General features: G+C 38.6%; 1 protein-coding gene across 12 annotated transcripts in view; it reads left to right on the top strand.

The window, feature by feature from the left end:
• Positions 1–12,879, top strand: part of ZBTB20 (zinc finger and BTB domain containing 20) — a 769,723-nt gene that overhangs the window by 600,494 nt on the left and 156,350 nt on the right. For all 12 annotated transcript variants that reach the window (XM_019652231.1, XM_019652234.1, XM_019652232.1 and 9 more), the window contains one exon: positions 12,046–12,085. The gene's annotated coding sequence lies outside the window, so the exon portion shown is untranslated. The remainder of the gene's footprint in view (positions 1–12,045; positions 12,086–12,879) is intronic.

The following is a 12,879-nucleotide window of genomic DNA, read 5'->3' on the forward strand; positions in this document are numbered from 1 at the left end:
ATAATATTTTCTTGCCTGTTTGAGAAAGAAAGGGTAGTTGGGAGTGGGGAATGGGTTTCTTACCTAAGTAAAAATTAGCTGAGTTGATGATATAGGCCAGATGACAAAGGATCAGATCACTCACAAGGGCTTAATAGATGTCACAAGGCAATTGAAAAGAGTGAGGAACAAGAAGAGACGTTGTTACGGGCAGGTTGTTGTACTCATCATAACGTACCTAAGTGGGCTGATAACCAGTCAGTGATCATGGAGACTTAAAAACTCACTAAAATGTGCATAGAATGGAAGAACCTTGAGAGCAGGAGTGGGGTCTAATTAGCACAATAATTATAAACTCTGAAAAAAAATCTGTTAAATTAATGAACAAATACATGCCTCCATCTGGACAATGCTTTGCATGTTCTCCCTTATCTAAGCCAGTTCTCAAAGAAAGTTCGGAAATATTGTTAGGCTCAGTTATAAATGCAGAAATTCTCCTATGAGAGAGCTGGATTTTAATAAGGGCGTAAAGTCACTAATTTTTATTGATGTATTCCTTTTAATCCCCATTCACATTCCAATCCCTGTCTATCCCTCTAGGAGATCGTATTCTATTGCTAATTGGACCGATCTTGCATGAAAGCGATGAGAAATAAGGTCAGGGAGGTAGTAAGGGACTGGGCCTCATAGACTAAGGTAAAGGCTTGAAATCCCAAGTATCAGGGAGCCTGAAAAAGTCTGATGGGCAGGAAGGAGTCTTTGAAATCATAACAACCCTACTGCAGGATGACCACATGAGACAGTTCCAGCCAAACCCTGGAGACACAGATGTACAAACTTGAATTAGGCTGTCTGTCAAATAGAAGATTTCTGACCAGTGTAAATAAAAACAAACTGTGCCTCATTGGACCGTACTTTTTGCCTGTTTGTCCAGTTTTACCCACCTGACACTCCCAGTTGGCAGTCATGCCTTTAAGAAGCTTAGGGGGCAGTAGTGAACGTGTTATAGAACTTCATAAGGTCTTTGGTTCCAAAGCATAGGATTAGACACTTCAAACAAGAATTTAAAATGTAAGCTAGGTTTCCCCTTGTGCTGACTGTCCACTGTGCAAAGAATTATAGAATTCTTGGGCATTTAATATTACCCAAGTGTATAAATCACTTTTCAGAAGAAAGTGGGGTTGAAAGTTCACACAAGACTTGAATGCTCTATGACCAAATCCTTTCCAAAATAGGCCAGTTTGCCAGACATACTTTTGAAAATTAGAGAGCTCTGATAGTTTGCCTAAGATGGGACATTCAGAAGAGCTCATTTTCTTGTTCGCTAATGTATAAATCTTTAAAACTCTGAAGTTATGTACAAGTATAACTGAAAGAACTCACCCAGATTTTTTTTTTTCGTGTACCAGAGACGACAGACTTAAAATCTGATGATTCTTCGATAGCTTCTAAAAGAACTAGAAATTGTCTGCTCCATTTGTCTGGCCAGAATGTATTTCTCTGATTTATCCATGGAGGTTTTCAGCAAAACCTTACGCTTACCATCTAAATTAATGATATTCCTTTTGCCATGACAAAAACCACTCTACACTGTATACATTATGTTAAAGATTTTTTTTATTTTAGCATATGGACATGTTCTATAAAAGCTTTTTCAGTTTCATCACATTGACAAGCTGATTCCATTAAATCACCCACCATCATCATGTTCACTTTTTTTTTTTTGTAGAAGTTAGAAAACAGTGATCATCTTAGAGTTTTCAAGGCATTCACTTTGGCAAAAATAAATCTGGAAAAGCATGATCCTATTCCTTGCAGTGGAAAAAAGATGAGAAGAATGACATAACTCATCCTTCTCATTGGCCCTTCTCTTGAAACTCTTAAACATGGGGAAGGATGTTGTGGGTCTTTTTAATTTTTTTTCCAGTAAAATGGGATTTAAAAAAAATGTTCTGGCTGTAGATCAAACTCCTCTGTCTCATCATTTATTATGTATTGTTATTTAAGATAGAAACATCAATAAGTTTGGATGAATAACATGAAAGTGTTTAATTCAAACATTTTTGAGCATTTCTGCACCCACTGATAAAATGTCATTTGGTAACGTTGCAGGGTCACACTGCTGTTTTGAATTAGAGCAGATATATCCCAGCTCTCCCACGACCATGCTTTCCTCACTGAGAAGAAAAAATAAATAAATAACCTATCTGATCATGCTACTGCTGGGTCATTTAAAGTATTGAGTGGATGTGTGAAATGAGAGGGGAAAAAAATGCTCAGTATGGGGTTAATTAGCTCTGTGGAATGGTAGGTGGGTCACTTCCTTAGGACCAAATCATGCAGGAGGAAGCGTGTGTGTGCCGACTTAGAAAAATTAAAAGAAAGCTATGACCCCTCAGACTCTGGGGCACAAATTGATTGCCATTGAAGACGAGAAAGGAACCCTTTTGTGCAGTGAGTTCTTTGGCCTTCACTGGTCAGAGTCAAATGGACTTCCCTTGAAGTGTCTGGTACAGGCCACTGTCAGCCCCCGAAAATGAATCCGCGGTTGATTAGCCCGGGCAAATCTGGCACTTTTTGAAATTTATCTCTGCTGACTCTTTTAAAAATCCTATCTTGCTCAGTTTCATTTAATGTGCCTTATTTTCTAGGTCTCATCTTGGAAACAACATAATTTTTTCCTGAAAGTGTGGGTGAATCCTTTCCATTTCCCTGATAATGTTTGTCAACTGCCACAGGTTCCCTGCCTGCTGAGATCAGCTCAGCCATGGTTTGCCCTGAAGGATTCCCGCTAGGTTGTTTACAGTCTAATCCTTTCATGAAGTGGGAGGCGAAAGAGCAGACAGAAAACATCCTGGATTCCTAGATCATTAATAGGCGCATAGGAGAATTCAGGTATTTATAAGGGAATTTCACAGGCAGCGTTTCCTAGGGCAGAAATATACTGTGAAACAGTCTCCTTGAGCATACGCTGACAAAGAGCCAGGAACCACTGGAGGTGAACCATGGGGAAATCACTAATGAAGGATATGTTAATACAGTTTCAGTGTAAACCGTTTGTGTTTTCTTACGTTGCTGCCTAAATTACTCTGACATCACTAGGAACAACCCTTCATAAACTGTATGAACAGGAAGTCCCAAATATCTATAACTTTTTTGTTCATTTGTTTTTGTTTGTTTTTTTTTACCCTAACCCTAACCCTAATATCTATAACTTTTGAGAGGAACAAAATATATATGATGTGTGCATGTATATGTATATGTCTTTGTTTGCAGTTAAACTACAACTAACCTTGGCTTCTTGAGATGAGGAAGCAGGTGACCCCCTTGCCCATAAAACTGAGAAATTTTAAGAGTCCAGAGCAGAATCCACCATCATCACCACCCCCCACCCACAAACACACAATCACCAGACACTCATCCCTTATCATCTGTGGAAAACCCTGAATTTAGATCTTATAGAGACAGTTGAGAAAATGCAAATTTCCCTAAGAGGAAGTATTAAAGCAATTACATTAAGAAAATTTTCAGATAACTGAGATGAAGTTGGGGTTGAGGAGGCTAGAGAGCTGAGAGTGTCCCCAAAGAGGCAGTCTCAGAAAAAAATTTTTTTCTTCAACTGCCTGATGAATGTGGAAATAAGAAGGGATGGAGGGAGGGAGGCCAGGAGTAATTTTGATGAATTCTAACAGCTTACATAATCAGCTTATGGTACCATAGCTTTCCAAAATTCAAGTTGCTGTTGAGCTTGACACCTTTGCTGTTCAGTTCATTCCTGGTATTTGAAACAGCAGAAGCAAGGGCTACCTGCGCCAACCATTGTCCTGGTGAGGTTGTCAGTAAGCTTAACGCTGACTTTATTTTCTGTGGTGATACTGTTCCTTTTGAAAGGTCTTAGACCTCTGTCCTGCCAATTCCTGATCGCAGTAATAACGACCTCAAGAAGACTAGAGCAATATCCTGTAACGAGTCAGCTATGAAGAAATTGGCATAGTTTATCTCTTTTATTTGTGTTCTTGTGAAAATAATGGCTTGCAAAATAAAACTACATTTCTCTCTCTCGATCTCTTTTTTTTTCTTTAACTGGATCTTTACAAGTTACACTGGGACTGCTTTTTTTTTAATTTTTTTTCCTAACAAAGGTTGAATAACACTTAAAGGCTTTAATGGCCAAAGTCCATCTTTAGAAATAGCTTTCTTCTATAACGTACTGCCAATTTCTTATGCGTGTGTATTTCGACCTTCCTCATGCCTCTGCTATGGGCTGCCTGTTGATTGGTACATGTTAGTGCTTTGCTTATAAGAGTTGGGCAATAGTTCAGTGACCCAGTCCAAATCTGTGCCACAGATAGAATGGGCTCATCTTCTATTTAAGAAATGTGGCAAACTACTTAAACGAATTTGGTTCAGACAAGGTCATTGGAACTGTTCATCTAACCCTGTGTGCTGTATGTGATGGACCCTTCTGCTGAGCTCCCAAGCTACAAGGTAAATAGACGAGAAAGCCCTTAACTTGCCACCCCTTTTAGAGCTTTTCCTGAGTCTGTAATTAGATTTACACTTTTAATCACATGGGACCCATTTTGGTCACTTAAAAGGACCTGCTCACGGGTTCTACTGATGTCTTTGAAGATAGTGCTGGGAATAATAATAGTAGCTCTTATATTATTTTCTGGACTTTTTTTTTTTACTTTTTTTTTAAATTGGAGTTTGAGTTTATATGCTTATTCATACCAGGTTTGTGAAATATTTAGCTAAATTTCTTAGACATGAAAGAATTAATTGTTAAAATGTTTTACTTTAGCTAATTATTATGTTAAAACTATAGTAGATTCAAGTGAATTTTTCCTCAGTGCTATTTGTGTCATATACACTTGGCATATTGAATCATAATTGCCAAATTGAAATGTAAGCACTATATGTACTATTTTGAATTTAGTCACTTACAGACTTTCTGTATTCCTAATACTCTTCAAACTGTAGAATGTATTTTATTCAGCTGGGTTGTGATTCTGTACAATTTTTAGGGTCAGCGTGTTATAGAATTTTGTAATCATATGGAGCTCAACACGGTGAAAGAAGTTATTGAATTCATGCTCCTGACTGGAGGCAGAGCTGCATTTATTTCAACCAAAATAGACGAGGATCTTTCCGAATTTAGACATGAAGATAGAACTTTCGTAACCACGCTTAGCAATCTATTTCATTATTTACCACTTGTGCATTTGGAATGCTCATCTTTAAGTCTCAAATGCTTCACTGGACGGTGTAATACCATTTGCCATAGGACAAAAATGCTGATCATTATCCTCTTTATAACAACGCTTCTTAGAGTCAGAAAACGAGGGTGGTGCACCTCAGCTCTTTCTTTCCTAAGTGAAAGCATCCCAGTTTTTAAACATTTACTTTTGTTTTTATAGCTCTTTCTGTACAAGAGTGGCAAAGGGGACTATTTTAAAAAGTTCTGTCATATACAATGCCTCTGAGAGAGGCACTGCATATTTTAATTTCTCTGTGTCGATGTGGAAATAGCCACAGCTTTTCATTATATGCTGATGGACAGAGCATTTGTGTTCATTTAACCTTGAGGTTGAAACTTGTTCCCAAAAAAGTAACTGACTCATAGCATTGGCTAGACCCAAGAATAAAGAGCATCAGTTTTCCTAATCTTAAAGCTCATCTTGCCCCTACTCCTAAAATGCACTAAAATTAACTTTTCCTTGACCACTCACTAGGGCAATTTATTTACTGATTTAGCAACTTTTTTCTATCATCTTTGTCTCCTAAAATAGATGGACAGCATGTATTCAACAAACGAAGTGCCGGGCTGTGTTTTGGATAGTATGCTAGGCTTGGGAGATTCAAGTGTGAACTGTGAGCGAAGACTCAAAGCCAAAGGTGTCCTACGTATGTGCAGAGAAGAGCAAATAGCCTATCACAGACTATAAGGAAACAGTGGTGAGAAAAAAACAAAAGGAAAAGCAAAAAACAAAAACAAAAAATAAAAACAAGAGAGGTGGATTGGGGTCAGATTGTGAAAGATCTTGGGTCCTCTTAAGCAAAGCAAATAGTTAGTTTTGACAAGGACAAAAGTAACATTTTTGTCAATCTATATTATGGAAAGATCGTTCCAAGTTTTCAAAACACAGACTGTGCCTATGTTGTCCTCTTGGTTTAGTCTCTAACAGACAGACCATCAGGTATAACTAACTGCTTAATTTATATCTTTTGATATAAGTTTTGTGTCATGATTTGTCCCTTTGTATTTAAAAAAAAAGAAAAAAGAAACATTTGAGGGAACCATTTGAGTAAAGCAAGCCTTCTGTTCACACTGTTCTGGATGTTTCTTTCTCCTGCTGTGCCCATATTTATTCCAAAGCTCTCTGTACCACTAACACGTTACTTTCTGTATTTACACACCATGGAGTCTCAGGATGAGTTTGCCCTATAATAGGCACAACCTTTATTGAACCAAATGAATGGGATTAATGGTAGGCTGTGAGCAGCATTGTGACCAAGTGTGTCTAATTGATTGGACCACATGATAACAATGCCAGCCCTTTTCAGCATCCCTGAAAGGATACCGGTATGCTATAGTAGACGGTCCTGGCACACCAATCCATTTGGAATCCGTAAAACTACAGCTTCAGGAGTTTGAGGTATGGAGGAAAAAGTTGCTGTTAGGGATGAGATTGTAGAGAGCTCCTGAATGCCATCATGCCATAGAGTTAGGTCTATTTTAGGAGCTGTAAGAAATCATCCTGAATGTAATCAACAAATTCAGTCCCTGACACTCCCTGCACCCCTCCCAGCACTGCTGCTGTTACTTCATTCGAATCTCTCAGCCCAATACCTGTAGGAATCAGGAAGGCTCAGGAGGGATTGCATGGGGTGGGATGGGGTGGCAAGTTGTCACTCAGCAATGTCTCAGGCTCAGAAACAGTCCCAGACCTAGTGACTGAACTTTGGTTTTTGAATTCTCTCTTCTTATTGATCATTATTTCATCATCTACATTTTTGAAGGTAGACGTCATAGCATATTAAGGAAAGGTAAAGCATCACTGTGACATCCTTCCTGTTCTTTTCACGGTAGAACCAAAAAAAAACCGGATAGTCTTGAAAAGCAGACCCCAAAATATGAATGACCATTTGTGGCGCTTGTGATCAGAAAGAATGAAAATACTTCAAGAAACGTGTCTATAGGAGACCCCAAAGTACCTACTGGGAGATTACACATGCTCTGTATGCATGTCTGAATAACCCTTCCATCTGACTTTAACACGTAAACCTTTGCCAGATAGAAAATAGAGAATTAAAATCTCCAAATTCAGGGTGCATGAAATGTCATAAAATTTCTTGAATCTGTCAGATAAAGGAAGTCACGGATCCAGAGTGAAGATGGAATATCAATTGACAGGAACCTAGGAAGCTGGCACTTACTCTGAGAGACATACGAATTTAAAAATCCAGTAGTGCCTCATCCTTTGAAAACACTGGGAGCAAGAAAGGTATTAGGAAAATCAATCAGGTAAAAATCTTCACCCTCCTATTTGGAATGACTCCCACATATGAATTAATTAACACAATACTTCTAGAACATTAAAAGGATATTAAAATGTTATCTCTACCCATAGAAAACAAAGATATAAACCTGCCTAACTTCTAGAGACAGTAGTTGAAGAAAAAAGATTGGAAAGATGAAAGGCCTGTCTCAGAGGTCATTTCTGTCCTGTTGTCACTCCATTTACCCTCTCCAGATAGAAGGATAAGTGTTGAACTTCAGTTCATCTGAATTCCTCAGTTCTGTCATCAGTGCAGTGACACATTCTAATTTTCTGATTCATTTGTGATGAATAAGCTCTCCCTTTTCTATTCACAATGCTAAAAGTAACCAATTTCTTTGAGTGTTATGATTACTTATTTTCTATCTTGTATTGCACTGTTATTTTCTCTTACCAAAGTTTGTCACACTCTATCAGCCAGTGTTCGTTCCATGTGCAGAAAGGCCCCTGGATGGTATCAGTGCTTAGGCTCAGAGTTAGTCAGGAGGAATGAGACTGACAACCCAGATTCTGTTTTTAACCCTGCCAGATACCTCAGCTGGCAAGCGTTTCGGCTTCCGCACCGTAAAATGGGTATAATAACAGCTTTCCCTTACCACTGGGAAATATTTAGAATGCAAATCAAGCCAAACCTGTCCCCTTCCAAAGAAGCTGAAACAAGCCTACAAAATCCTGAATGAGCCCAGATTTCAAGGGGAAAATGTAAAATGGGAAACACCTAGAGGTGGCATCATTTAATGGTTACAATATCTGTAGACTTTGGAACGGGACAGACTTATTCAGGTCCCAGGATCTGTGTGATTTGGGATAAGTTTCCCAATTTCTCAAATCTCCCTTCTTTCTCTGGTCATTTGGAAGGAATGGTGTTTACTCATGTAGTCAGGATTAAATGATAGATGGTTATTAATGGAGCTTTTCAAACTCTTCCACATAGATGATCCTCGAGTCAGACTGAGTGATCCAGCACTTTGGGGTGCTAGGGACATTATCTGAAGCAGTCTGCCCCAGATGAGACTTGTCAGTGAGGTCGCAGGTTTCACCCGAAAAGTACACTCAGATTTTGCATGCTGTTCCTCAATATCTTCTTGTGTGTTTCACTAAACTGGAAGTCCCACGAGGCCAAGAACATTGTTATTGGACGCTATTGCTTCTGTAACACCCAAGAAATTGTTATCAGATAAATGAATATGTGTGCAAATAAGAGTTTCACTTACTAAGCCACAAGGACAACTGCCCTCCCAAAGAGACAGCCTCATCTTTATTATTGATTTGGTGGCCTTGTGTACTCCCTTCACACTGCTCCGCCTTCCTGGGTACACTCATATTCAAATTTGAGGAGCATTTACTTACCAGGGTGCCTGAAACCACAGCAGGTACTCAGTGAGTAGGAACTCTTTCATTTCTCTGCTCGCCACTTCTCTACCTCGTTGTTCCTAAAGCTCTGTGGACTTTTCAAAAAAGAAATCGTAAAGGAGTAGGAAGATCAGAGTCTGGGAGGCCTTTAAAGGAGTGTGGGGGTCTCCAGCCACACACACTCACCCAGGTATTTCCTAAATATTTTATTTACTCCTTCCTGGCTTCAACTTAGAGCAACTCGTCAAAATGTCCTAGAGGCAATGAGCAGTGAGACTGAAAGAGCTTTTTCTCCCCCTCCCCCTAGGCCCAAGGTTCTAATCTAGAGTTCATCGATGACCTTCATGGAGCCTGGGAGCTCCTTGAAACTTGGTGTTTGGGGGTTGTTTTGGTGTGGGGGAGTGGATTCTTATAGGGATCTGTATTACTATTGTCCTAGAACATTACACAAATTACAATCAGAATTGACGAATCTTTAACTTACAGTTAATAATACTTTTAGTTCTTTGGAGATGGATAGTATACATAATAACTTCCACTAGGAAATTACAAACTAAGATTAGATTTCCACAAGACACCCCTTCTCCCACTGCCTGCTCTTGCCTCTCCACCATGTTTTAAGGTCCTGATTCACTTGAGCTTTGCAGTTATATATTCCTTGTTAGATATTTGTGCTTTGAATCTAGCATGGTTAATGCAAATGTTTTTAGGCTTATGCAAAACTATTACAGAAAATTCTTTGCATTTCAGATGAAAACAACTTGCAGACATATAAGGTGAATATCAATTAGGCAGAAAGGATGCATATCAATAAAAGAACAATTTGAACTGAACAAAAATAAATCTATGTAGTTTAATACATAGTCTCAAAATTGCCTAGCAGATTGTAATTCAGTGAAAAAGTCAGGGCCTTTTGACGTTTATGAACATTTATGAATTGTATAAGAACTCTGAGATTAAATATTTAGTCTGAATATTAAATTTTGGATAGGTATTATTGTTTTTCATTAATATATAATGACAACAATTATATCCAATAAAATCTTCAATTTAACTTGGCTTTAATTTGTCTGAGACTGTGACATACACACTGCAATTTTTAGCTCCATCTTGGATTCCTGTAATTGACAGCCTGTGTGTCATTTGACATCCAGAAAGATAGTTTTTTATTCCAGGCCTTGGATGTATTAGTCAATCTGGGTACAATTTACATTGATCTCTTCTGATCACACACAAATTTAATTTTGACTAATTAACTTTTATGGAAAAATGCTCCTTGAAATTTAGAAAGTTATGCACTTAGATATAAGAACACAAATACTAAGTACAATTTGAAAATAGCATAATATATTATTGGGAGTTACTGAGTTTATAACATGCAACAGAAAAATGATAAGTGATCATATTTCATAGATAACCACTAATCATATTTTTCCTCCTTTTCCTCAAAGGTTGGGAAAGAAAGCAAGATGAAAAAAAGTCGGGGAGAGGGAAGAAAAAAGAAAGGGAGGGAGGGAAGGGAGGAAGGAAAGTTGTACCAGGGCAATGGTATATAGGATCCTGGTTTGCAGAAGACACGAGAATGTAGCAAAACTTAGAGCTTTAAAGTCTTTGAAGACTAGTCAGTCATATATTATATACATTTCAGGTTTGTATGTGCTTTCAATGAATCATACATAATCTAATTATCTTGCTTAAATTTTTCATTAAGCTCATCAATTTTGTGAAACAATTTGAAAGCATTGGAGACCCCCCAGCCTCTCTTGTGTTAGCATACATTATGATCAGATTTTTGTCTCAACTCTTCTCGTCCAAGAAAGGGAACACCGTCTTTTACACTTGGATGTGCACGGACAGGGGTGCATCTTGGCCATAAAGAGGATACTCTTTCTTTGGAGGAACCTGGAGGGTGGTGCATTTGTCCAGAAAGCTTGCTAAGAAGTGAAATCTCTTTAATTGCCACTTTTCTGCTTTCGCCTTATTGTATGCTGTTATTTAATCAGGTCCTTCTACTTGATCTCTTTTAATACGGTTTGTTTTGCATGTTTCTGGAGGCTTTGCGTGAAGTCGTTAAAATCATGGTGTCAGAGAGACAAGAATTCAATCAACGCATATTAAGTCCGTGATATATTTGAGTGGTATGGGGGTGGGGAGACCTGCTTTGTCTTCTTAGCATCCTTGTTTGGCTTATTAATTTCTCATGGATCTTCTGCTACTTCAGTTTTACTCTTCTAGAAAGGAAGCTATCAAGACAACGGTGAGCAAGCCAGTCCCATAATAACTTATTTGGCTTGTGAGGTGAAGGTTACAAAGGGGAATTATTAGATTTGAAATATAGAATGAGAAAGTGTTAAAGTCAGCCCCCACAACCTGAAATTGTCATCGTTAGTGTTGTGTTTTGGGGGACAGATGCTATAGCTTAGAATCATTTTGTCAGGGCACATTCCTAGGCTGGTGAGATGGGGTAGAAGAGGCAATACCCAGTCCTCGGCTGAGGGCTGACAGTGCATGGAGGTGCCGAATTGGTCCAGAGGAACTCCTGGGCATTAAACATACGAATTTTTCCCTTAAAAGAACCAAAGTTTATCAAAGGTTGACTCATCTTTGTCAAAATTAGCTAAAATTTCTCAGGTACTACATAGCAAAGCTTGTACCTATTCTAGCCAGTGCTGTCCAATAGCTATTTATGCAACAACAGAAATGTCCCACCTGTAAGGTAGCCACTAGCCACAGGTAGCCACTGAGTACTTGAAGTGTCACTGGTGCAAGAGGAACTGAACACTTCATTTTTAAATTAAATTTTAATTAATTTAAATTTAAATGGATAAATGTGGCTAGTGGCTTCTGTAGTGAACGGCATAGCTCTACAAAATACTGATATAATTCAGATCAGAATGGAGTTGACAAAGAAAGAGGTTGGCACCCTTGTGCTGGGAAGTGCTATGTTGGTCATATAGCAGGAGGTCACACCTTTGGAAAATGTTATATGACTGGATCTCCTTTTTCTTGGTTACAGGTGACAAAATGTGTTCCTACTGCTCATCCTATAGGAGCAACCAGTCCCGTCTATGCAGTATTAGATTTGCTTTCCTTCTCCCCACAGGATCATTAGGTTTATTTTTAATTCCTTCTTTTTCTCTTTGCTTTTCAGTTCCTTGATCATCAGTCTGTGGCCTGCCCCTTCTCTTTATGTAAGTAAAACTGGTTTCTTTACTTTTCAAAAAAGCGTCCGATGTGGGAAATTTGGGTCGTTATTGTCATGTTGTCTGGTTGACTTTGTCGTGGTTTCCGGTACTTCTTCTGGATGTCTTAGCGTCTTTTGTGTTTGAAGTCGATGCTGTTGGTGGTAGTAGTCGTTGCCATCCATGAGGGGGCTGAAAACACCAGCATCCCGGCGACTGGTCTTATATATAAAGACTGCCTTTTACGCAGCCACAGCTGCTATTTGCAAAAGTCACCCCTCTTCTAAACTATAGCTTACATTCTTCAGCCAGATGCCAGCAGCAGTTGGGCTTTTGCCCCACTGTCAATCAATGGGCAATTATTTATTCTTCAGTTACACATGCATCCCTGGGTTCAATGGTTTTTAGTTTCAACTTCTAGGTCAGAGTTTTCATTTATTGACAAAATTTCTAATATCCTTTTACTAAGAAGTACAAGAGTGAAGTTCAAGATTTCTGCCATTTAAAATTGTGTGTGAAATTGTAAACTCCAGANAGAGAGAGAGAGAGAGAAATCCAGGATTACATACACCAGGAGGTTTATGGAAGGTACTATTCTTTTTTGGAAAAGATGAAAGTCACTTGGGGCAGGGGAGACTTGATTTCAGATGAACAGAAAGAATATTTATTATTTAAAGCCCAAACTATACTGCACTGAATGGGTTTGGATAAATTTTACCTTGAGCTGCTTGAAAGAGATTGTGGGGCAACAAACCCAAATAATCAAAGTCACTGCGTGAGACACCAACAAGAGATGCCACAGG

The sequence above is a fragment of the Hipposideros armiger genome, unplaced genomic scaffold (genome assembly GCF_001890085.2).
Source record: "Hipposideros armiger isolate ML-2016 unplaced genomic scaffold, ASM189008v1 scaffold_176, whole genome shotgun sequence".
NCBI classification, from domain to species: Eukaryota; Metazoa; Chordata; class Mammalia; order Chiroptera; family Hipposideridae; genus Hipposideros; species Hipposideros armiger.